Below are 24,160 nucleotides of genomic sequence, written 5' to 3'. Positions count from 1 at the left end.
CTATGATGAAGCATCTTTCTTTCCTGTCACATTAGAGTCCGATTCTTACTGAACTGCAGTAATCTGCCCCTGACAAATGATTAGCACCGTGCGATTGCTTCCAGTCTTTTAAATTAACTAACTATAGCACTGTACAGGGACTGGCTCAGGCTCTGGAAGCTGGCTTTCCTTTGCTAGTCCAGTTCTTTTCCCTTTAATTTCAACCCTTCCAGGAGACTCAGCTCTCCTGGTGGTTCAGTGTATCTGCCTGGATTTCTGTCGTGGTGAATGCGTTTCACCACGCTATCCTTTATCCACGGTTCCGTCTGTGCACTTCCTACATACAAACTCCTGGGCAGGTGTTTTAGTGCTCCCGATTAGTTGGTACTTTGATTCCCTTGTGTTACCTTCTTTAAATGGAGACCAACACCCTTGTCTTTTCTCTTTATCCCAGAGCTCCTGGGACAAGAGAGGGGTTTGATTCCCAGCTTACGTAGACATATTTGCACTTACTCTCATCTAAGCTAGTGAGCTAAAAATAGCAGAGTAGCCGCCGTTGCATGGGAAGCCGTGGCACAGGCTGGCCTCCCCAAGTGCATGCCACAGGGTTCAGGCAAATTTGTATTCAGGGCGACTAGCCCTTGCCCCTGCTATGCCATGGCTACCCTACTATTTTCAGAGCTCTGGTTCAGATGAGAGCTAGCACAAGTGCATTAACATGAGCCGGGAATCACATTCATAGTGTAGATGTAGCCGGAGTGTTTATTTCAGTCTTTAATTTCTGCTCAGTGACACTGCAATTTAACTTGTCACTAAATGTGACACATGATGTGAAACTGACTGTACTGAAGAATGTTGTTCTCACTCTGCTCCCGGGAAATAACCCTCCAGTGAAACTAGCAGAGTTTCCTCCGAATTCTTCTGGGGGGCAGTGGGGTTGTTCGCTCCTCCCAACCCCCATGGGAATGGCAGAGGGCTCAGTACTCAGAGCCCATGGACCGGGCAATCTGCCATTCCATGACAACAGAGCTGCTGTGCCCCAGTGCTCAGCCCACTTCTGTAGGGGGAAGAAATGTGGGTAAACTCATCTGTCCCCATTCCCTAATCCTTCTGCCCTCTCAGCCCAGCCTTTCCCCAGAAGAGAAGCTTCTGCAAAGTCATGAGGAATGGAATTAGCCACTCCTTTGTGCTCTCCCGACTGGGATCTGTGGGTTTTAGCTACCCTTGCTTTTCAGGAGAAGGGAGCATAAGACCCTCAGGCAGTGGCTAAGGCTAAGCAGTGACTCTGGAATTGATCAAAGATACAAATTTCTTTACAGAGTGTATGTTTCAAAAAATAACAGGCAAAACAAAAATGCTGCAATTTAAAGAAATGTTTCAACCTCCATTTTAAGCAGTGATGGCAGGCATCCTCTAGAGCATTGATTCTTAACCTTTACTGCAGCCTACACCCCTCTGGTTCTCAAAATATGTTCTTGTACCCCTTAAACCTAGATAAATTTTGTTTGTATATTACAGTAATTGGTAAAAAATGTATAATGTTAATAAATACATAGATTTGATGAAACATAGTAGTTGTACTTATGCGCCTGTGCTTAATTTGTGTTTTTGATGATTTACCTTCTAAAAAAAATCTGGCATGTCTCACACCCCCAGAAAGGGCATCTCGTACCCCCAGGGGGTGCGTGCACCCCAGGTTAAGAACCACTGCTGTAGACTGTGCTCCTCTATGGAGGTCTCGTGCCCCCTAGCAGAAACCTGAGATCATATGGGAAATTGCTTCTGTGGGAAGCAGTGGTAGGGGGCTGTCTCCCTCTCTCACACTTCATGTGTGCATTACGAGTTGGGAGCAGTTGGCAAAACCCCATATTTCAATAGTCTCATTAGTTTCATTAGATACAGACAACTCAGTCAGACTTCAAATGCTCATTATCAGAGCACCGGTGCAGGGAGGAGGCTGCCTTTCATTTAATCAAAACCTTTCTGTAATTATAGCAAAACCTATTTAAACACCTGATTAATAGACTAAACCTTCATTATGCACCAGCTCCCGCTTACACAAACCTCATACATATAATGGAACCCTAAGAGATGAATAGTAGAGAGGAAGGAAACTATTTTTTAAAATCTGTGTCAGATGTTGACATGAAATATCTGACTTGGCTGAAAAGGCGTATTTGATTTAATAACAATCTCTCTTGCAAGGCTGTATACAATGGAAGATGTATTAGCTGATTATACGATAAAAGAATTGACCTGTTAATGGGATAGCTTTAGCCTAATACAGAATTCTTTCAGTAGATTATCACTGGGGGAAGATAAGATGGTTTTCCTTAAAGGTGATTTTAACTCATTATATACACAAACCTGTTTAATTGTGAAAGGTGTGTGTGAATAGATATAATATTTTGCTTGGAAATTTTAATGTATTCATATGTTTGTGAATAATTTGCATATGATCTATATAAATATGGCCAAATATTCAGAATAATATATTCATGTAATTACACTTTTTCAGGCAAAATATTCAGCTGATATTTTTCCATTACTGTCTGTATTGCAGTAACTCCTACAACCTCAGGCAAGTTTGTCACTACAGCTGGCTGAAACAGAGGAGCAGCAAGATAGTGAAATGATCATGTTTTAACTAGGGCTGTCAAGCGATTAAAAAAAATTATCACAATTAATTGCATGATTAATCCCGCTGTTAAACAATAATAGAATACCATATATTTAAATATTTGTGGATGTATTCTACATTTTCAAATGTATTGATTTCAATTACAACACAGAATACAAAGTGTACAGTGCTCACTTTATTTTATTAAAAATATTTGCATTGTAAAAAACCAAAATAAATAGTATTTTTCAATTCTCCTAATACAAGTACCATAGTACAATGTCTTTATCATGAAAGTTGAATTTACAAATGTAGAATTATGGTACAAAATATAACTGCATTCAGAAATAAAGCAATGTAAAACTTTAGACCCTACAAGTCCACTCAGTCCTACATCTTGTTCAGCCAATCGCTAAGACAAACAAGTTTGTTTACATTTGCAGGAGATAATGCTGCCCACTTCTTGTTTACAATGTTACCTGAAAGTGAGAACAAGCATTCGCATGGCACTTTTGTAGCCGGAATTGCAAGTTATTTACATGCCAGATATGCTAAAGATTTTTATGCCCCTTTATGCTTCGGCCACCTATGCAGAGGACATGCTGATAACACTCGTTAAAAAAATAATGCATTAATTAAATTTGACTTAATTCCTTGGGGGGAGAATTGTATATCTCCTGCATTCTGTCATATATTTCATGTTATAACAGTCTCAGATGATGACTCAGCAAGAAGACTTTCACTGCAGATTTGACAAAGCACAAAGAGGGTAGCAATGTGAGATTTCTAAAAATAGCTACAGCACTTGACCCAAGGTTTAGGCATCTGAAGGTCTTCCAAAATCTGAGAGGGACGAGATGTGGAGCATGCTTTTAGAAACCTTAAAAGAGCAATACTCTGATGCAGAAACTACAGAACCTGAACCACCAAAAAAGAAAACCAACCTTCTGCTGGTGGCATCTGACTCAGATGATGAAAATAAACATGCATCGGTCCGCACTGCTTTGGATCGTTATCGAGCAGAACCCCTCATCGGCATGGACACGTCCTGTGGAATGGTGATTGAAGTATGAAGGGATATATGAATCTTTAGCGCATCTGGCACGTAAATACCTTGCAACATCGGCTACAAAAGTGCCATGCAAATGCCTGTTCTCACTTTCTGGTGACACTGTAAATAAGAAGCAGTCAGCATTATCTCCTGTAAATGTAAACAAACTTGTTTGTCTGAGTGAGTGGCTAAACAAGAAGTAGGACTGAGTGAACTAGTAGGCTCTAAAGTTTTACATTGTTTTGTTTTTGAGTGAAGTTTGTAACAAAATAAATCTACATTTGTAGTTGCACTTTCATGATAGAGATTGCACTACAGTACTTGTATGAGGTGAATTGTAAAATACTATTTCCTGTTTATCATTTTTACAGTGTAAATATTTGCAATAAAAATAATATAAGGTGAGCACTGTACACTTTGTATTCTGTATTGTAATTGAAATCAATATATTTGAAAATGTAGAAAAACATCCAAAAATATTTAATAAATGTCAGTCAGTATTCTATTGTTTAACCGTGCTATTAAAACTGCGATTAATTTTTTGAGTTAATCGCATGAGTTAACTGCGATTAATTGACAGCCCTAGTTTTAAGAATTAGTCTCAGTCTGTTCAGTGTTATCCTTTTTATTTAAAACTGATACATGAGAGAGAATTTTAGAATGGCAACATTCGGAGTTATTAAATAAGATTTTGGTGTGCTGAAATGTAGGGGCTAGGATCATGCATGACTTGAGTGAGACCCAAGCAAAGCAAACCACAATCAAGTAACCTCATTCAGTAAATTAACACACAGGGAGACAGTTTCATCTGGGGTGCAATTAGGTTGGTTGGCTTCTGTGGAGTTTCCTGGGGGTAGAAAGCAGCCCTTGGCCATTTGGTGAAGTTAATTATTCTGCGATATACCCAAAGCTTAAATTCTGAGAGTATTTCCCAGAGTCTCCCATGCTTTTCCTCCCCAACATGGTATGAAAATTCCAGGGGGGGGATTGAAAATATTTACCAGAGCTCTGCTGCAGACAGCGCCAGCTGAATTTAAGCCCTGGATATACTGTGCCATTCATGAATTATCCAATATCAAACAGGCAGGATAGTAATCTTGTAACAGGGCTCTAATCATATATCCTCTTGCAGATGGAATTTGAATCACTCAGGTGCATCTTAAGTCTTACTAGTTCCCTAGGTGGCATTATCTCAAGCTGATTTTTAGCATCAATAAAGGAGGACATTACAAGGAAATAACCAAAGTGGTATTTGGTTGGCCATAGGCTTGCTCATCTTGGAATCTGCATTTGTTACATTAAAGTCCCTGTGAGGCTCCTGGATGCATAGGTCCTCTTTGTTCTTCCTGTGCATATGGTTACTCGCTTGGAAGCTAGACATGAAGGAGCTCACTGCAGAGCTTTAGCCTGGTCATCGTGATTTTCCAGCTGTTAAAGATTTAATAACACACAAAGCTCAACCTTATTACTGGAGGAAGAGGAGGCAGAAAATGCAATAAGCATGGAAAGGACATGTATTTTCATGATACTTCATCTGCCAGACAGCTCCCATAAACGTGGACAGACATTCATGGGAAGTAGTATCACAAAGACACATTTTTTTAATTCACGAAGACGAGCCTTTCCCTACATGAGAGATGAGTTACCTCCAGCTATCCTGTTAGGATCTATGTACAGTGCTCCCTGGAAAGGAAACATTTCTTGCCTCCTGTCATCATCCCCTTCTCCCTTGTATGGAAGCCTCATAATTTTGGGCCTCACCTGATTGCTTTCACTGTGCTGCAATACAATAGCTGCAATTTCAGAGAATTATGAATTTTAATATTATTAACCAAGAAGAAAATGTGTTTTTCTGGGCAGATTAACCTAGTTTTCAAATATTGCCATCTATCTTTGAAGGAGGAAGATAACTCTCAGGTGAAAGATGCATAGACTCATTTTTAAGCAATAAGTTTCTGAGGCTTGACTGAACACCAGTTTTTTATTAGCTCTGAAGATGTATCTTCCTCTACCGCCTCCCATTGAATTCCAGTTGTTTTTACTCTTCCTCTTAGTTCTTTGTAGCTACTTTAGTTTCTACAGCCTCTTATTTGGCTTTTGTGTGTTCAATAAGTGACTTTTGCAGCTCTGGGTCAATAGTATCTGTCAGTCACACCCTGTGGACTTGAGTTTCCTTTCATTTGTATCTTGTTAACTCCTTTGACTTCACCAATGACACAAAGAGGAGGTATCTGTCTATCTGGGTTCCCTTCTTCCTGTCTCCTTTTGATATTTAGTGTTTTTAAATTAGTTTTTGTAAAGTGTAGGTAGTTTATATTGTATTGAGTGGCCGAGAGTTCACAAGACAAGTGTATCACATATCACTTAGCATTGTAGACTGAACAACAAACCTGGCCTACCCACCTCCTCTGCAAAGTTGTCACTAGCAGTACTGAGATACTGAAAACTCAAGTGTTCAAAACTCACAAGACTCCCAAAAACCATGATTGGCTTAAGAACCTCAACATTTGTTAGTAAATTAGGGTTCTTTTAGTTTTTCTGGTTTTTGAGCACTTAGGGTATGCCTACACATTAAAGAAAAACCTGTGGCTGGCCCATGTCAGCCAACTCAGGGTGGGACAGCGGGGCTGTTTTGTTGATGTGTAGACCTCCAGGCTTGTGCTGGGGCCCGGGCTCTAGGACCCTGTGGGGCGAGAGAGTCCCAAAGCTCAGACTCCAGCCTGAGCCCGGAATGCTGCACAGGAATGAAACAGTCCCACAGCCCAAGCCCTGCGAACCTAAGTTGATTGGCATGAGCCAGCGTGGGTTTTTCTTTGCTGTGTAGACATACCCTCAGAGGTCACATTTTCAAGCTTTTCTGCACAGTCATGAGAGCTAGAACACTTAGAAAATGAACGCTGAGATACTCTCATAATAACATGACTCCAGGAATTGAGGCTTTAAGGAAAACACAATTGACAATACAATAGCTAAATTTTGCTATGCTAACATCTATTAACTGAGATTTTTGGGTGAATCTGGTGTCAAAACAGTAGTCTCCCATGTAGGTTAAAAACACAGCTCCAACTTTAGCAGGGCTGTAGTGTGTTCAGAGAAATGGTTAAAGCACAATTGGACCCCGCTCTTACAGGGAGGAACTGTGTGTTAACTGTGTCTGAGAACACGCACGTTGTAACTGTGCTCCCAAGTGCAATCAGAATTAGTCTAACAGTGCATTAAGTATATCCATTGTTTATTACATTTTATTTTGGACTGACTCCTGTTTCCATGAAATACTAAAATGCATTATTGTGAAACAGCGAAACAACACATCGAGCTATAATGCTGGGCCAGTTACCAACTCCCCCTTCACCTGCATCACCCAAAACAAGAGAACCCCTCCTCTAAATAAGCCTTTGCAAAGTCTTTTTAGAGAGAAAGGAATGAGGGCAGATCCTGCTGAGCTCTGAGTGTGTTTGCCTGCTGGTGTGAGAGCACGGGCCCACAAGGAGGTAGCTGTGATGGAAGAGGTCCAGCTTGATTTTAAATCAAGTCTCTGACTGAAACTTGAGCTTCCCACCCTGTGCAACAACTAAAGCTTTCAGGTGTCTGTATATGGGGTGGGGGGAGGGGGAAATCCCTGTCTTAAAAAGCACCCTGATATGCATTTGTTATAAAAGCAGTCTTGGTGCTTAATTTGTGCCAAGTTGGCCAGGACTGAGCCCCGGCACCTCTAGCCTTGGCAGTTCATTGCCCTGGCACCTCTGGGCTTGCTGCATCAGTTATGAAAGTAAAAGAATTGCTTGAGCCCCGGCACCTCTTTCAGCCTAACATGCTGGAGATCCTGTATTGTAAGCACTCAATTACCAGAGGAGACAAATATTTTCATTCGCTCTCCCCTAATCAAAATATGTGCCTTATTCATGATCAAATCATAGCAAAGGGAGCAGGCCTTTTTTCTCTTTAACGGCATTACCAGAGTTCGGTTCATATCACATTAGCAAACTCCTTAGTCTATTAGACTCTAATATTGTTATGATACACATATATCTTAATTTACAAGAATGCTGCAGAAGCCTCAGATATGAACCACTGCTGCCCACTTCTGAATGATGGAAGCAGCCTTTCCAATCAAGGGTGCTGCCTTCAGCCCAGTAGTGACCTGCTAAGGAGGTATCTGTTTAGTGTAGTCTCTTGTGGCTGTTGCTTTGCTTTGAGAGCAGTGCCTGGTGCATCACGTTCTTCAGTGTTTGCTGACGTGATCACGTCGTAGAGGAGATAATTAATAAGATACATTAAATGGTTGTTTTCTCCAGCTTCACCATCAAAGATTATCACATGAAGAAATGCACACTGCCCCCAAAGTACTGCAGTGGTGAAAGATGACTGTGGACCAGCCAAGTAGATGTACAAAGCTCTAGCGTACAGGGGTGTAAAGCTCACATATGAACTGACAGAGGCAGGGGAACTAGAGATCAATGTGATCTCACTCTGGGTGGCTGCGGGAGGACCTTTGTATCACTCTTTGTTAAAACAAGAGCCGGGTGAAAAATTCCAGAATTCTTTTTGATGGGAAAAATAGAGGCAGATGTTTTTTGCAAAACTCATTGGAAATCTTTGTCCCCTGTTTAGACCAGCTGTGCATCAAACCTCCTGGCAGAGGCAAGGCCAGTGTACGGGGCAGTAAAAGGCAGAGTTCTGAAATTCAGCTGGGCTCTGCTACTCCATAGTTAAGGTTGCGACTGAGTTTCTACTTGCTTCACTCAACAAAGCCATTAATACCTCATGGAACCCTTAAATGAGATGGATTTCCAAAACACTCTCCCTGTTATGTACTAAATCCAGCCATCACCATTAAAAATGTGAGCCTTTGCCCGTCACTGGTTCCCGAGATGCTTATGCTAGGAAATAACTGCGTGGGAGGATGGCATTTGTCAGAACATATCTGCATATGGATGATGGAGATTTTTTACCAGAGTTTGGCCTTTGCTCATTGTTCAACCAGTTTTGAACATGTGGCCTTTGCCGTGAACAAAGGTTCTGCCCTTTTCCCAACAATGTCTCTGATTCATGTTGTTCTCTTCACTGGCTTCTTCCTGAATCCCTGCTTTGGGAAGATGGTGCCGCTTCTCTGAAGCAAGGGGAGATAACTGTAGATTAGTAAGAACCTGGGAATTCCTATCACTGCACATGTTCAGCTGTGCTTCTCTTTTCCACCCCGACCAAACTGTCAGTTCTTAACAGATGCTAATAGCATAATGAAAGGAGTGAGGGAGAAGGTCCCCACTCTCTGCCATGTCTCCAGTATAAAATAGGGAAATTACATTTCAGATTTGGTCCCTTTGCTGGTTCCGGGCATTTCTACTGAACTTTTCAGCGGTGCTACTTAGCAGATAAAAGGATGAAGAGGGGTTTGTGGTGGCATTTGTGGAAACATTGATCCCTGCTTAACGCAAGGAAAATAATGGCTTGTGTCTGCATCATGATGTGGTTTAGAAGAAACTTTCTCGGGAGTCAGGAGGGTTTGAGGAACTTTATGACCTTGTAGACTGAACCTTGCTGAGAGGTTTTCTTTGATAATTTTGGGCACTGTCCCACCAACACAGCCCCCAAGCTCTACAGCTGAACACTTCCACAGTGCATCTTAAAAAATTGTGCATCTCAATCCTTTCTCAGAGATTACTCTTCTCCTACCACCTCCTCATCCACTTAACAGAAGATCTTAAACTTCACTTCACTCTCGGAATGCTTGTGAGTCAGGCAAGCACTGATAGACCCTCCTCCAGGGGGTACATTGAGAAATGCACCGTCTAAGGGGCTATCACAGAGTCAAGAATTGAGCTCAAGAGTCCTGTCTGCCTCTATCTCCTCACCCCTTTTTTAACCACTAAATCAGACTGGCTCGTTTTATTGTTCCTATTGTGAGCTCCTAAGGTGCTTCTCTGCCTGCCTGCAACAAACTGCTGTTGAATTTGACAAGTTGCTCCTGCCCCTGGAAAATGGGCCTATTTTTGGAAACCAATGGCAAATTTAAAAGCGGTTTGCACTGTATTTCTTTCATCCAGGATGACATCTTCATCATGTCTAAGTGGTTGTTTTCCTTTACAAGAGCCCTTGTTATTTCACTATGTATGCAGCAGTTCATTATGTAGCTGTCAGCGGGACTCTGGTATGTTAACCCGCTGTCACCAATTTGTAACCCCTCTCTCTGTTAGATTTAGGATTTTCTGGTAAAGCACACGCATATTTCCCTTGTTAATCCATGCAAATATCCACACGGAGTTCAGCACCATTAGCTTGAAGTTTAATAGATGGAAAAGAGCTGGGAGTAAAAATCTGTTAAAGTTACCAACTTCCCGGTCAGGATTTTTTAACCTTGGATTTCACCGGGTCTTGAACAGAATTCAGACTCTCTTGATTGATGCACATTCAGTCCACAATTCTAGGCTCTTAGTCTTAGGAAAGGATCAACTCTGAATTCTCTGCCATCAAAGCAGGATCAACCCTGAATTCTCTGCCATCAAAGCAGGATACAACACAGCCTATGCTGTTATGACTTCTAGCTTAGGAATTTCCTCAGTCACCTTCCCAGTTTGTCTACCTGCAATCACCTGTCCCTGGCTAAATAATGCATCTCCTGTCATCCCCTAATCCTAGATGTGCACTGCCCTCTGAAGAGCTACTCGCCTGATGTCTCTGAATGGCTGCTGAGCTGCTCCCTTTAAAGTCTGTTCTGTTTTACACCCTCAGTTGCCAGCTGTGCCTCGGACTCCCTCTGTGTGGTTGGGTATATCAGGGAGCTGGATAGTCTCTCAGTGTATCTGTACAATAGGAATAATACCCCTTTGTCCAGCTTGCTTGTGTGTTTAAATTGTAAATTATGTGGGGGGCAGGGATTGTTTCGCACTGTATCCATACAGCATCTAGCACAACTGGCCCCAGATCAGAGTTGGGGCCTCTAGGCAGGGGCGGCTCTACAAAGTAGGCTGCCCCAAGCAGTGCGGAGCGCTGCGCCGCCCTTCCCCAGTCCCGCGGCGGGTCCCCTCTTCCCGCGGCTCCGGCATCCTGGGGAGGGCGTCATTTGGCTCCGGTGGAGCTCCCGCCGGCATGCCAGCGGCAGGTCCACCGGAGCCCGGGACGAGCGGACCTGCCGCAGTCATGCCTGCGGGAGCTCAACCGGAGCCGCGGGAAGACGGGACCCGCCGCAGGCATGACTGCCGGCGGGAGCTCCACCGGAGCCAAATGACGCCCTCCCCAGGATGCCGCCCCAAGCGGGCGCTTGGCCCGCTGGTGCCTAGAGCCGCCCCTGCCTCTAGGCACTATTATAATACGATCAATAATTGTTACATGTGTTTACATGGACACTACTTCTCTTTCCCTGGTGGCAATAAACCACTCTCTGATGAAGGTGGAGGTGGTACTCAAGGTCTCGATGACTTTCTAGTTGTATTTTCATCTTTGAGTAGCTGCCACCACTGGAGTTATGCTGATCTATGAAGACTCTTCTGAATTAAAGGTACAAAGTCCTGTGCATTTTCATGGTCTTTTCTGTAGGTTCTGGGCTTGATGCTGGATGAGATTTGATTAATTTTGGTAAAGAGGAGAGGCTTGAAAAAGCTCATTTATGGAGAAGGCGGCTATGAATAAGATGTGGCCTTTTTTTCCTCAGAGAATTTTTTTAAAAAGCTCAGTAGCCAGATATAAACGATGGAAGGCTTGAGGGGGCTGTTTGGATATTGTATTTTATTATGAGATGAAGTAGAAGATATTGGCTTTTCAACCAGTTTCTTCATAAATACTACTTCTTTTTTTTTCATTAGTGGATTTGGGATTATTTCCTTTTTTTTCTTTTCAACTGGGGTGTGGGAGATGTGAAGCCCATTCAGTTCTTCTGAGATCTCTGAACTACTTTGGTTGCCATGGAAATAGACCCTAGTTAATCTTTGTCATAAACCAAGAGAAATTTGTGTGTATGGAACTTCAATTATTTGAATTGCAAGAATGTGTGTTTAAATAAATTGTAATGAGTGATATCTGTGGGCCTGCACTCTGTTGTCATCTCCTTTTTTAGTCATTAAAAGTAGGTAACAAAAACACAAGTCCGTATCGATCATTTCTCCCTGAATATTGAAATCTTTTTACGTTGACTCAGCATACGAGGTTAGGGAAGCCTGTCTTCCTACGGTTCAGTGCTGCCCTTGCTCTGCTGAAAGCTGCCAGAATTAATTCTTTCTCTCTCCCTCTTTGTATTTGCTGAGCTCTAATCATATATGAAAGAGACAAGTGGGAAAAGGTTGATAGAAAAAACAAAAACTTTCTGAGGGCCTGCTTAACTGGACTGATGAACTGTGCCTGTCAGGAAAACGGCACCAAAGGGGATGTGAAGGGATGTAAGTAACATCAAACACATAGTCCTCATCCACCACTCCTGACATCAGCCTTGTGCATGGCTCATGGCTGCTTGCAAGACATGTGCATGTGAGATATATGGTCCGCTAGCCAGGATTCATGTGGTGTTTGGAAAATCCTGTGCACCTCATGCAGCACCCAAACCAACAGACGCTTTTAAAAGATTCATATAGACAGCACACCTCAAAAGCTTCCTCATTCATCCCTTGTGACTTTCCCAGTTCAGTGTTGAGCTCAGTAGGAGTAAGAATAGTTGGATAAGGACAGGTGCCTATCCAGTCAACCATATTGTCCAGCTTAAGGTCCACTTTAGCCCACTCCACTCACTGGACTTCCCGTCTGTAATACTTCCCTTGTGCTTGTGGTCAACTGCAAATCCATACCTAGCAATAGAGGAGAACTGCTGGTTATTGAAAGCAGAAGACCTTGATTGAGCGCAATAAATGAAAGCCTCATGCTGCTTGCATAATGTGAATCTTAAGAGATGCGGCAGGTATCCTACGAAGAAATGAATGGAGATATATTGGGCTTGTCCTGGGTCCTTTAATGAGAATCTAACCAATGAATGCTAAGAGCTCTGATCATGGACTCATTCAGTACACTCTAGAAGGATAGTATATATGTTCGTAGATTGGATTGTTCAAACAGCTACTATTGAGGATTAAAATCCACCTTCTTAGTAGTATCAGAGGGGTAGCCGTGTTAGTCTGGATCTGTAAAAGCAGCAAAGAGTCCTGTGGCACCTTATAGACTAACAGACATATTGGAGCATGAGCTTTTGTGGATGAATACCCACTTCATCAGATGCGTGTAGTGGAAATTTCCAGAGGCAGGTATAAATATTTCCACTACATGCATCCAACTCCATACTCCAATACGTACAGACGGGGCTGTACGTCTGTACAGACGTATTGGAGTATGGAGTTGGATGCATGTAGTGGAAATATTTATACCTGCCTCTGGAAATTTCCACTACACGCATCTGATGAAGTGGGTGTTCATCCACAAAAGCTCATGCTCCAATATGTCTGTTAGTCTATAAGGTGCCACAGGACTCTTTGCTGCTTCTTAGTAGTGTTTGGTTTAAATTGCCATCGTTGCACATGCATTAGCCTCAGCTAGAGATGGGTCTGAAGTGAACACCCTCAAATGCTGGAAACATTCAGATCAGGATCTGAACTTTGCGCCCTAGGCCCATCTCTGCACAAAGCCAACAAAATGTATACCTTTTCTGGTATCAACATTTTGAAAATGACATCTACTGCATCGGGGCCCGATTGGCACAGGTTTATATGGAGACCAATACTGTCAGAGGCTGAACATTCTCTGCACATTCTGAGCACCCTTGACCCCCAGTAAAGTCAGTGGCATTTGAAGATGCTCAGCACCTTGCAGAACTGAGCTCCTAATGGCAGGACAATGGGAAAAGTTGAGAAGAGCAAACTTAAAGATCCATTGTGTGGTGAACTGAAGCCATCTCTGGAACCCTGCAAACTGATGATGTGTGAATAGGAGCGCCTGTCTTTTTCACATGCCTTGGAGAATGATAAGGTAATGGAAAGCAGAGCTCACTGAGATGGACACTAATTCTTTGCCTGTTCTTGCATTGACAGAAATAGTGCAAAGGCACTAAGGTCCCATTAAACTCAAGTATCAGGGGGTAGCTATGTTAGACTGTATCCACAAAAACAACTCCTTGTTGTTTTTGTCCCATTAAACTGTTAGTCAGCCCAAATCTCTTTGTGTGTTTGTCTGCAAGGATTACAGTATTCAACTAACCCTGTGTATCTTTTGGGCACTTGAGTGTTCTGCTTCCATTCACACAAGGCTTTTTAACACATGGGACATTATTGCCTTCTCTGTACTGGTGTATTATTGATCAGCTTCTTTGACTCAATTGTGTGAAGCAATTTAAGTCTTGTTACTAGATGGTGAAGGAGTAATGAGGAGTAATTTCTGGCAATGCTGTTTTTAGTTTCCTAGTAGTATTGGGTGAAACTTACCTTGATGCATGGGAAAGCCCCCATAAGGACCTCTACATCATTCAAGGCCCTTTGTGGGGGGCTGTGCAGATGACAGTGGGTCATCCGGCCATACAGGGGAGCCTCTGTTACCTCCATGCACAATGCTACAAGGTACTGTACAGCACAGTTAGCTGGGGTTTCAAATACTCTACCCTATTAATGTTCCAAATGATCTTCCAGATTAGCTTTTGCCATTTTCTTCTGTAGTGCCAAACAACATTCTTGGTATTGATTCCATTATGGCTGAGTATTGTGAAGACTGTACACTAGACAGTGACCTGTTATGATGTCTATAATCAAGCACTGCTAAAATATTGCTAACACTAGCTAGAAAACATGAAGATCAGGAAGATTCTTAAAAGCAATTTATCCTGTCTTTTTTGTGTGGTCTCCTTATCACTGAGATTTACAAGTATCTGCCAAATGGCACTGCACAAGGAGTGCATGACCCACATCGTATCTAATTTTTAAAAACTTTAGACACACAAATGCACAATCGTTTTGCCTGAATGACTAGTTATGCATGGTTACATGCCTTTTTGCACCAAATGCATGCTATTTGGGCATGCAATTTTCATATGCAATTGTGTTAACAATACATGCAAAATAAATGCAAGATTATTGCACTGATTCATTGATGTCAATGGAATTATACCAGATTAAAACTGTTGTAAGGGAGAGTGGAATCAGGCCCCATGGTTATTTGCAACCTAAACATTTTGCATATCTGACTCTAAATATACAGCTCTTTGGCACAGCCCCCTGCATGGTCTAAAGTCATATTGGTGATTTGGCAGGAAATGGGAAAACCGTCCAGTGCTTTAAACAGAAGCATATTTCCTGAAATGCAGGGGATATTGTGGTTTGAAGATCTTATAAGTCTCTGTCCCCAGTGTGGGAAAAACATCTTGTTCATTTAGGGATGGATTCTATTACCATTCAAGTCAATGGACAAGCTCTCTTTAACGGTGCAAGATCAAGCCTTTTTAACAGCAGAATAACTTGCCTTAAAGGCTTCATGCTCCTGTTTGTCTGAGAACAATCCGACTCTTACTGAAAGCACAGAGTTAGAATTTTTCTTGAACCAAAGAGCAATGGAATGTTTTATAATATTTTTGCTAGAGTGTCTGCTTTATATTTTCAGAGACTACCTTTAAAAGTCAAGCTTTTTCTCTCCTATTTCTAATCTAAGAATAACTGGGGTGCTTACTTATGCAGAAAGAAATCCTAGTTTTAGTGTGTGTCTCTGTCAGGAAGTGCAGGAAATAATTCTCAGGGAAGCCTGTTTCCCCAGGCAGGAGGCTATTTGTCATTGATTGATTATCTCTTCTCTCAAACCACCTTTATTTTCAAATAAGAGCGACATCCTTTCATGGTTGAATCTGGGGAAGTTAGAACCACAGACAGAGTGGGCTTTGTTGAAGGAACAGTGGGGTAGAATCATTGCTGGTCTCAAATGTTTGTCATCAGCTCTAGGAAACTTCTCTGGGTGAGAGGAGATGGCTGCCTTGGCAAATGTTTCCGTTTCTTTGTTTCACCAAGCTGAAGGACCCCAAATCTGGCCCAGCATCTGGTATGTTTTAATTATCCTGATTCCAGCCAGGCAGCTGGCATATTTTAATGACTTGCTGTATAAAGAGTGTTTGTGACTGAGCCAATATGTGCAGAACAGAAGAGGGCTCCCTCTGTAAATATTCAGAGCTTCTTTGATAAGCCACTCTCCTCTCCTTGCAAGTTTCTTAAGGCAGCAGCCTTGAAGTTTTCCACTGTGATCCTCCCTCTCTTTAAACTTTGTGGAAATTCACAGTCCACATGGAAAAAATGGGGGGAGGGGATTGTTATCTATTTGGATTGTGTTTAACACATTGTGGGCACTAGTGGACGTAATACACAGGAGCAGTGGGGAGGTGCTAAGCCCGTTGTATCAACTCTTTCACTAGTTATTGAATTCCCATGGCAAGACAGTGTACTATTTTTTAATGCAGTAGCATCTAATGAATACATCCAGCCCAAGTTCCAGGTTACAAACTCTCATGCAGTTCTCATCTCATTCTGCCTACTTTCCCACCTTTGCTTTTGTTTTGTAAAGTCAATACGTGCCTGGGGAAATAGCTGGCAGCATCTGGAAATGACACATTCAATTACATGAACCAATTCCTTCAAATTGATAGCAAACCAGTGACGTCTGAAAAGCCCTACATAATGTGACAAAACCCATGGTGTCTTCATGCTTTAATTTCTCTGTGAAAAACCATTTCATGCCTTATCTGTTGTGAGCATGAGATGTGCCAAAGAACTCCAATTTAGTCCATGCAGTTGCATTGAAATTATTGTAATGAGCCTATCCCACATGGTTTAAAGGGGTTTTTGGCATGTAGTATCTCATTTAAATCAATGTTAATTGTGTTAATTCCATTTTACTCTAAAAACAAGTTGTGTGTCAGTTTTACCCATCGCAATCAAGCAGGAAGAGGTGAATATTGTGTTTATGAGCATTATGTTAAACTCATACATTTCAACGGGTAAAGAAAAATGACTGTTTTCAAAGAGTTTGTCTTTTCATTGTAAATGCAGTGATTAAAAAAAGCTTGGTATTTCTGTAGTGTCTTTCATCCAAGGATCTAAACAATTATATCTTGCAACACCCTTTCGGGGTAGGTTGTTAGTATTGTCATGATCAATTTCATGAGTGGGGAAGTGAAATAATTATACAGCAAATCACTGGAAAAGCTAGGAGCAGATGCCAGGAGTCCTGAGTTTCATTTCCCCCTTTGCTCTAACCACTGAACTACTTTGTTAATTATGGTACTACATATGGTACCAAACATGAGTTCTGGAAGGACTAAGTAGATGTTTCCTTAGTGCTTTATTTACTTTTTTTTTTTCTTAAGAGTGAGGCCATCACAATATTTCTGGGCATTTTCTCTCTTCTCACATTCATCATGGTGGCATTTAAATATCTTTCCAAATAATGCAAAATGTAATGCTGCAAAAACAGACATTCCCTAAAGAACCAGAATACAAACATAACCCTAACTACTTCGGAGGTAGCATGGTCTAGTAGATAGCAGCACTGAACTGGAAATCAGGACCTGTTGGTTCTGTTCCTGGCTCTGCCACTGACCTTTTATGTGACCTCAAGCAAATCACTTTGCCCATTCCTTTCTCTGTTGGTCTATTTAGACTGTAAGATTTGGGACAGGGACTGTCCTTTATTTATGTGTATGTATAACACCAAGCGCAACTGGGACCCTGATCTCAATTGGTGCCTCCGGATGCTACTGTAATACAAATAATTAATAATCAGACAAAAGCCCGAACAATCTAGTGCTTGAAAATGTCAAGCGCTATGTATATAATCCAAAACCCATTCAAGACAGTGAGTCTTTCCATTGGCTTGAATGGGCTTTGAATCAAACCACATATGAAAGCAGGGGACTTTTAAAAATTTCCTCTCTAAAGAAACTTTTTCTTAAAAAGAAAATCCCTAAGATTAGCAATGTGTAAAACAGATAATGCCTCAAGGTATTTTGCTCCCAAAGACTAGATTTGCTGTAATTACTGTTAATAAAGAAATGTGTTAGTACAACCAGTAGGAATTGCAAAACTTTTTTTTTAAATTAACTTCAGGGTGAACTGTGAAGAGTGTTCCATTGAAGGACATCTCTGCTATGGATTCATATTTTCTGCATTTCTCCTCCTTTATTTGTGTAAGGTATTTGTGTGAAAATGTAATCTTGGTTCTCTACAAATTTCATCTTCTGTTTAGTTCTCATCTGAAATCTTCCCTCCTGCAACCTGTGCTCATCCCTACAAGTGCCATGCAGGTTGCTACAACCTGAAGAAACAAAGATGCTGCTTTCCTGCAGTTACCATTGGGAATACAAAAGACAGAACTGTGTTTAAATTTCACCTCTTTGCAAGTTTTTCATTAAAATTCAACAGCTCTTCAAAATGTTGGCTATTACTAGTATCCACTGAAAGTATTTATTTCATGGATACTTTGAATGTCTTTCATAGGATTTCTTTAATACTGTGTTGCATACTGCACATGAAGTTCGATAACCCAGAGGTTTGCTTGCTATGGTCCGTTAGTGCCAAGGCTGCATGAAAGGGGGAATGGTCTTGTAGTCAAGGCATTAGACTGGGGTTCAGGAGATGTGAGTTGGAATCCTGCTTCTGCCACAGGCTTCCTGTATGACCGTAGGCAAATCCTGTGGGATTGGATTTTCAAGTGCTCAGCATTCCCAGTTAGGGGCAGATTTTCAGGAGAGCTCAGCTCCCAGTTAGGCATCTAAATAAGGACAGGTTTTTTTGGATGCTCAACACCCAGCACATTGTGACACGTATGACTAGATTTTCAAAAGAATTCAGTATGAATTGTGCTGAGCTCTTTAGAAAATCTGTTCACTTTCTGAAATGCCTAAACTGGGAGGTGAATTCTTCTGAAAACTTGGCTGCAATTATGGATCTCGAGACTTTCTGAAAATTCCACCCTCTGCTCCCTATATGTAAAATGTGGGTGGTGTTGATCTCTTCTCTTCACCCCTTTCTTGATTTTAAACTCTCTGAAGTATGGACTCTTTCTTACTGTGTATAATACATATTGCGATGAAGCCTGTATCTTGGTTGGGTCCTTTAGGTGCTAATACAAATAAGAATGCCTTTGAATGGGCCCTGCAAATGCTGCATTGCACCTGTACATTTTGTGCATTTCTGCAAAGTTGAGATCAATTTGGAGATGGGGTGGCCTGCACGTCTCATCAATTAGCGAAGGCCTGGAGACAGTGTTATTGAGTCACTGTGTTTAGGATTAACATTCTGATGCTTCCAATTCACCTTAACCTTGGGAACACCTGGGATGTACATCAAATATACAGGATAGTAGTAACCGGCGTAACAACCACGGCAGGAAGTTTGAAGATTTCCTAATGGAGAGTAGATTGAAAGAGGAGGACAGATGTCTGAGGCAACTTTACCTCAATTATAAAATGCTGCTGCTAAAACAAACATCTTGGAAGCTTGTCAAGAGCAAACAGTCTTGTCATTTGGTGATCTTGGCTTCAAATACATCTTCACTCCCAGTTGGGCAACAGATAAAAGGGCAAGAAGCTTAAAGGACAGAGAGATCAGAGGAGATCAGAGAGGATCCCCAAAGGAAGGTATCCTAATGTGTTAGCACCACCCAAGGAAACGTCTGTAGTTTTATTTCAAGTTGGATGACATTTAGAAGTTATTCAGGGCTTCCAACTCTCAGAACCTAAAATACTCGGAGGGTAGGGGTGGCTAACTGAATCAGACCCTTAGAAATTAGGGTAAGTATCTTAGTGAGGGACATGTAGGTAGTTTTTATTTAGTAAATTTATAAATTGGTGTATTTTCTGGCACTCCTTCATAGTTACTGAATTGCTATTAATGAAGACAAGCTAGTCTGCTAAATGTATTTTATATGCATTATATTGGTGCATGTTTGGGGCTAGCGCATGGGATGGGTGCTTATTGATACCTTTACAGATCAAAAAGAGAGCTAAGATTTTTCATAGCCACTTGGGGGATCAGACTGTTTCCATTTACTTACATGGGAATTGGTCATCCAGTCATTTTGGCCTCTTTAAAAATCACACCATAAATCGATGGTACCGGTATCTTAGTGCCCAGAACTTTTTCTTAGGAGATCTGGTCTCAAAGCCCACTGGGAGCAGATAGTGAAAGTGTGTGTGTGGGGGGGGGTGTATTAGTCTCATCTGAGTCATTGGTGAACATCACCTAACCACCTGCCAGTCTGGTGGCATTTGTAGTCTTGCTGAAGTAGAACCCAGCCTTGGGACAAGATCAGATGAGAGATTGTCTTTAGTCTTGTTTCAGCAATGGAGATGGGAGGGCTGGAGCTGGTGACTGTTCCACATCTTCATTTAGAGATGCGAAAAGGCCTAACTCTCTCTGCCAAGAGCCCACATCTCTGGAATGCTCTTCCCCTTCATCTATGCTGGAGTCCTCCTTGTGACAAATGATCACATGGATGATCTTCCACCCCTCTGCATCTCCTTGTGTCAGGCTCTCGAAGGAGGTCTCATAGACTTTAAGGTCAGAAGGGACCATTATGATCATCTAGTCTGACCTCCTGCACAACGCAGGCCATGGAATCTCACCCACCCACTCCTGTAACAAACCCCTAACCTATGTCTGAGTTATTGAAGTCCTCAAATCGTGGTTTGAAGACCTCAAGCTGCATAGAATCCTCCAGCAAGTGACCCGTGCCCCATGCTGCAGAGGAAGGCGAAAAACCCCCAGGGCCTCTGCCAATCTGCCCTGGAGGAAAATTGCTTCTCGACCCCAAATATGGCGATCAGTTAAACCCTGAGCATGTGGGCAAGACTCACCAGCCAGCACCCAGGAAAGAATTCTCTGTAGTAACTCAGATCCCAACCCATCTAACATCCCATCACAGACCACTGGGCATACTTACCTGCTGATAATTTTGCAATTGATCTTTGATTAATTGCCAAAATTAGGCTATCCCATCATACCATCCCCTCCATAAACTTATCAAGCTTAGTCTTGAAGCCAGATATGTCTTTTGCCCCCACTACTCCCCTTGGAAGGCTGTTTCAGAACTTCACTCCTCTAATGGTTAGAAACCTTCATCTAATTTCAAGTCTAAACTTCCTACTGTCCAGTTTATATCCATTTGTTCTTGTGTCCACATTGGTACTAAACTTAAATAATTCCTCTCCCTCCCTAATATTAATCCCTCTGATATATTTATAAAGAGCCAGCATATCCCCCCCTCAGCCTTCTTTTGGTTAGGCTAAACAAGCCAAGCTCTTTGAGTCTCCTTTCATAAGACAGGTTTTCCATTCCTCAGATCATCCTAGAAGCTCGTCTCTGAACCTGTTCCAGTTTGAATTCATCCTTTTTAAACATGGGAGACCAGAACTGCACACAGTATTCCAGATGAGGTCTCACCAGTGTCTTGTATAATGGTACTAACACCTCCTTATCTTTGCTGGAAATACCTCACCTGATGCATCCTAAAACTGCATTAGCTTTTCTAACGGCCATATCACATTGGCGGCTCATAGTCATCCTGTGATCAACCAATACTCCAACAGGTCAGGAGAGGACTCTAAAAGGTAGGGCATTCTAGGCTGTGGGATTTGGCTCTGATTCTGCTTCCCAGACAACTGGCTATCCCACTGTAATTGTGAGGTTCATGAGGCAAGGTCAACTTCCAGTCGGTGGGTATAGAGTTGACCTTTCCTAGTCTCAGTTATCCCACTGCTTTCTCTCTCTCTCTCTCTCTTTTTTTTTTTTTTGCCGGGAATATAGCTTTAGCTTCCACACAGTAGGCACATTAGGATATGTGCTGGAGAAAAAGCTGATCGATAGACCAGAGGCACTCCTATACTATAGTAATGGGGCGTATGTAATGATTTAAGATTGCCCACAATCAGGATGACAGTGAAGGGGATACCAAGAATACTCAGTGGTTTAAAAATGTCTTGTTTCCAAACTGCACTAATGTAAACCGTCCAGTTTTATAAGTGACTGTAGGGCAGATGAAGGTGCTGACCTGACAGCCACACTGATGATAGCCTCTCTTTGTCCCCCTGACAGAGCACTGTCAGGAGCAGAGTATTGTCAGCTTCCCCATCCTGCCCTGATGGTATGCATCTTCTCGAGGGCCTGGCTACCTCTGTAGATGGGCAGAGAATTCAGTCTCACGTCCACATACATTTAGTTCTTGATTCTTCGGCTGAGACTGGATGCCACTTGTGGTGGTGTTTTTTTATAATTAGGGGACTAAAGTGAAACCACCAAACAGCCTTCAAATTGGTTTGGTTTCAGACCAGCAGCCTCACAACCCAGAACTCCATAGCCTTTCAAGTGTCCCCTGAGCCATCCAGTTGAATCAGGTATTTAAATACCTACCACTTGACCTGGTGGAGATTATTTTTACTGCCGAACATGTTCTCATCCAGTCTGTCCCAATGTTATTGAACTCAAATGCTGTGCTTGTGTTTCAAATTATCTTAACAAGCCAATAACATTACCCAGAGATGCCAATGTCTTAAAATAAAAATCTCAATAAAAATGACATTTAAGCCCTGGAAAGTAATTACTTTCAAAGTGCAGTCGATTTTGAAATTAATGAATCATAAAACTTCTCGCTAAGCTTAGTCGTCCTTCAGCTCTTCCCTTCAAAAATATAAATTCTTTTAAAGAAAAGTAAAAATGCAAGTGTTTGGATCATTTGGTTTTTTTTTAAAGAAATGCCAGGCTGTCATCCTCAGGGAGCTAAGAAATCAATGGGTCATGTAGAAAAAGATCAGAAACTAGATCATGTCTGAGTGGTCCAGATTTTCAGAAATGCTCCCACACAATTGCAAGCCTAATGATTTTCATGCAAATGGAATGTTTTTGGCATTCACAAATAGTCATTTGTGTCCAACTGGTGATTTATGCATTCAGATAAACAAGTTTGGTGTGCAATTACCTTAGCGCTATGTGTACATTAGAGACTCATTTTAGGGTACTTATTTCACAGTCACTTGTAAAAACCTGCCCCCTATATTTTGTTTCTAATGTGCCTGTGATGGGTTGGATCACAGAAACCCCCTTGGGAACTGCCAACTGATGTGCCAAGACTACTTCTGCCCCTGCTTTCCCTGCCAGGTTGGGACTCCAGCACCCTGTCTTGTTGAGCCAGACACTCCCGTCTGCTCCAACACCGACCCAGAGTCTGAAACATGTGCCCCAAAGCTGCAGACTTAGCTGAAAGCAGCTTACAGAAGTGTTCCTGTCTTTAACACTCAGATGCCCAACTCCCAATGGGGTCCAAACCCCAAATAAAACTGTTTTATCCTGTATAAAGCTTATACAGGGTAAACTCACCAATTGTTCACCCTCTATAACACTGACAGAGAGGAATGGACAGCTGTTCCCCCCCCCTCCGGCATTAATACATACTCTAGGTTAATTAATAAGTAAAAAGTGATTTTATTAAATACAGAAAGTAGGATTTAAGTGGTTCCAAGTAGTAAAAAACAGAACAAAGTGAATTACCAAGTAAAATAAAATCAAACACGGAAGTCTAAGCCTAGTACAATAATAAAACTGAATACAGATAAAATCTCACCCTCAGAGATGTTTGAATACGTTTCTTTCACAGACTGGACGCCTTCCTAGTCTGGGCACAATCCTTTCCCCCGGTACAGCCCTTGTTCCAGCTCAGGTGGTAGCTAGGGGATTTGTGATGGCTCCTCCCTCTGTTCTGTTCCACCCACTTATATATCTTTTGCTTAAGGTGGGAAGCCTTTGTCCCTCTCTGGGTTCCCACCCCCCTCCTTCTCAATGGAAAAGCACCAGGTTAAAGATGGATTCCAGTTCAGGTGACATGATCACATGTCATGTAAAACTTCATTACCCACTTGCCAGCACACACACATACAGGAAGACTTACAAGTAAAACAAAGCCATCTGCACTCAATTGTCCTGGTTAATGGGAGCCATCAAGATTCCAAACCACCATTAATGGCCCACACGTTGCATAATTACAATAGGCCCTCAGAGTTATATTTCATATTTCTAGTTTCAGATACAAGAGTGATACCTTTATACAAATAGATTTATCACACTCATAATCCTGTCATGAAGCTTCCATTGAACCTATCTTATACCAATATGTTTCACTGGGAACTTTCCATTCCTGGTATTACATTTGGGCCTGTCCTCAGCATTCACAGGGATGAATTTTCTGTAAGCCAGCGTCACACCTTGAGATGCGCAAAGTGAGCTCTATCTAGAAATTGCCGTAACCAGAATCTGAGATGAAAGGGCCACAGTGTAATTATGTGGACTCTTCTGTGAGCATTTGCCCCATCACTGAGATGGAAATTGCTGAGAACGATCATACATTCCATTTATGTCCAGTGGGAGAAGGCGGCCTAGCGGGTGGAGAATAGGGTGATCAAATAGCAAGTGTAAAAAATCAGGTCAGAGGATAAGGTGTAATAAGTGACTATAAGACAAAGCTGTGAATATCGGGACTGTTCCTATAACATTGGGAAATTTGGTCACTCTAGGTGAAGGTAGCAG

The 24,160-nt window shown here is 42.0% G+C and overlaps 1 protein-coding gene across 7 annotated transcripts in view; it reads left to right on the top strand.

The window, feature by feature from the left end:
* Window positions 1–24,160, top strand: part of NECAB2 (N-terminal EF-hand calcium binding protein 2) — a 355,015-nt gene that overhangs the window by 256,280 nt on the left and 74,575 nt on the right. The window lies entirely within an intron of this gene.

The sequence above is a fragment of the Mauremys reevesii genome, linkage group 16 (genome assembly GCF_016161935.1).
Source record: "Mauremys reevesii isolate NIE-2019 linkage group 16, ASM1616193v1, whole genome shotgun sequence".
NCBI lineage: Eukaryota > Metazoa > Chordata > Testudines > Geoemydidae > Mauremys > Mauremys reevesii.
Note: the sequence above shows the minus strand (reverse complement) of the source record. Positions and strands in the feature narration are given on the sequence as shown.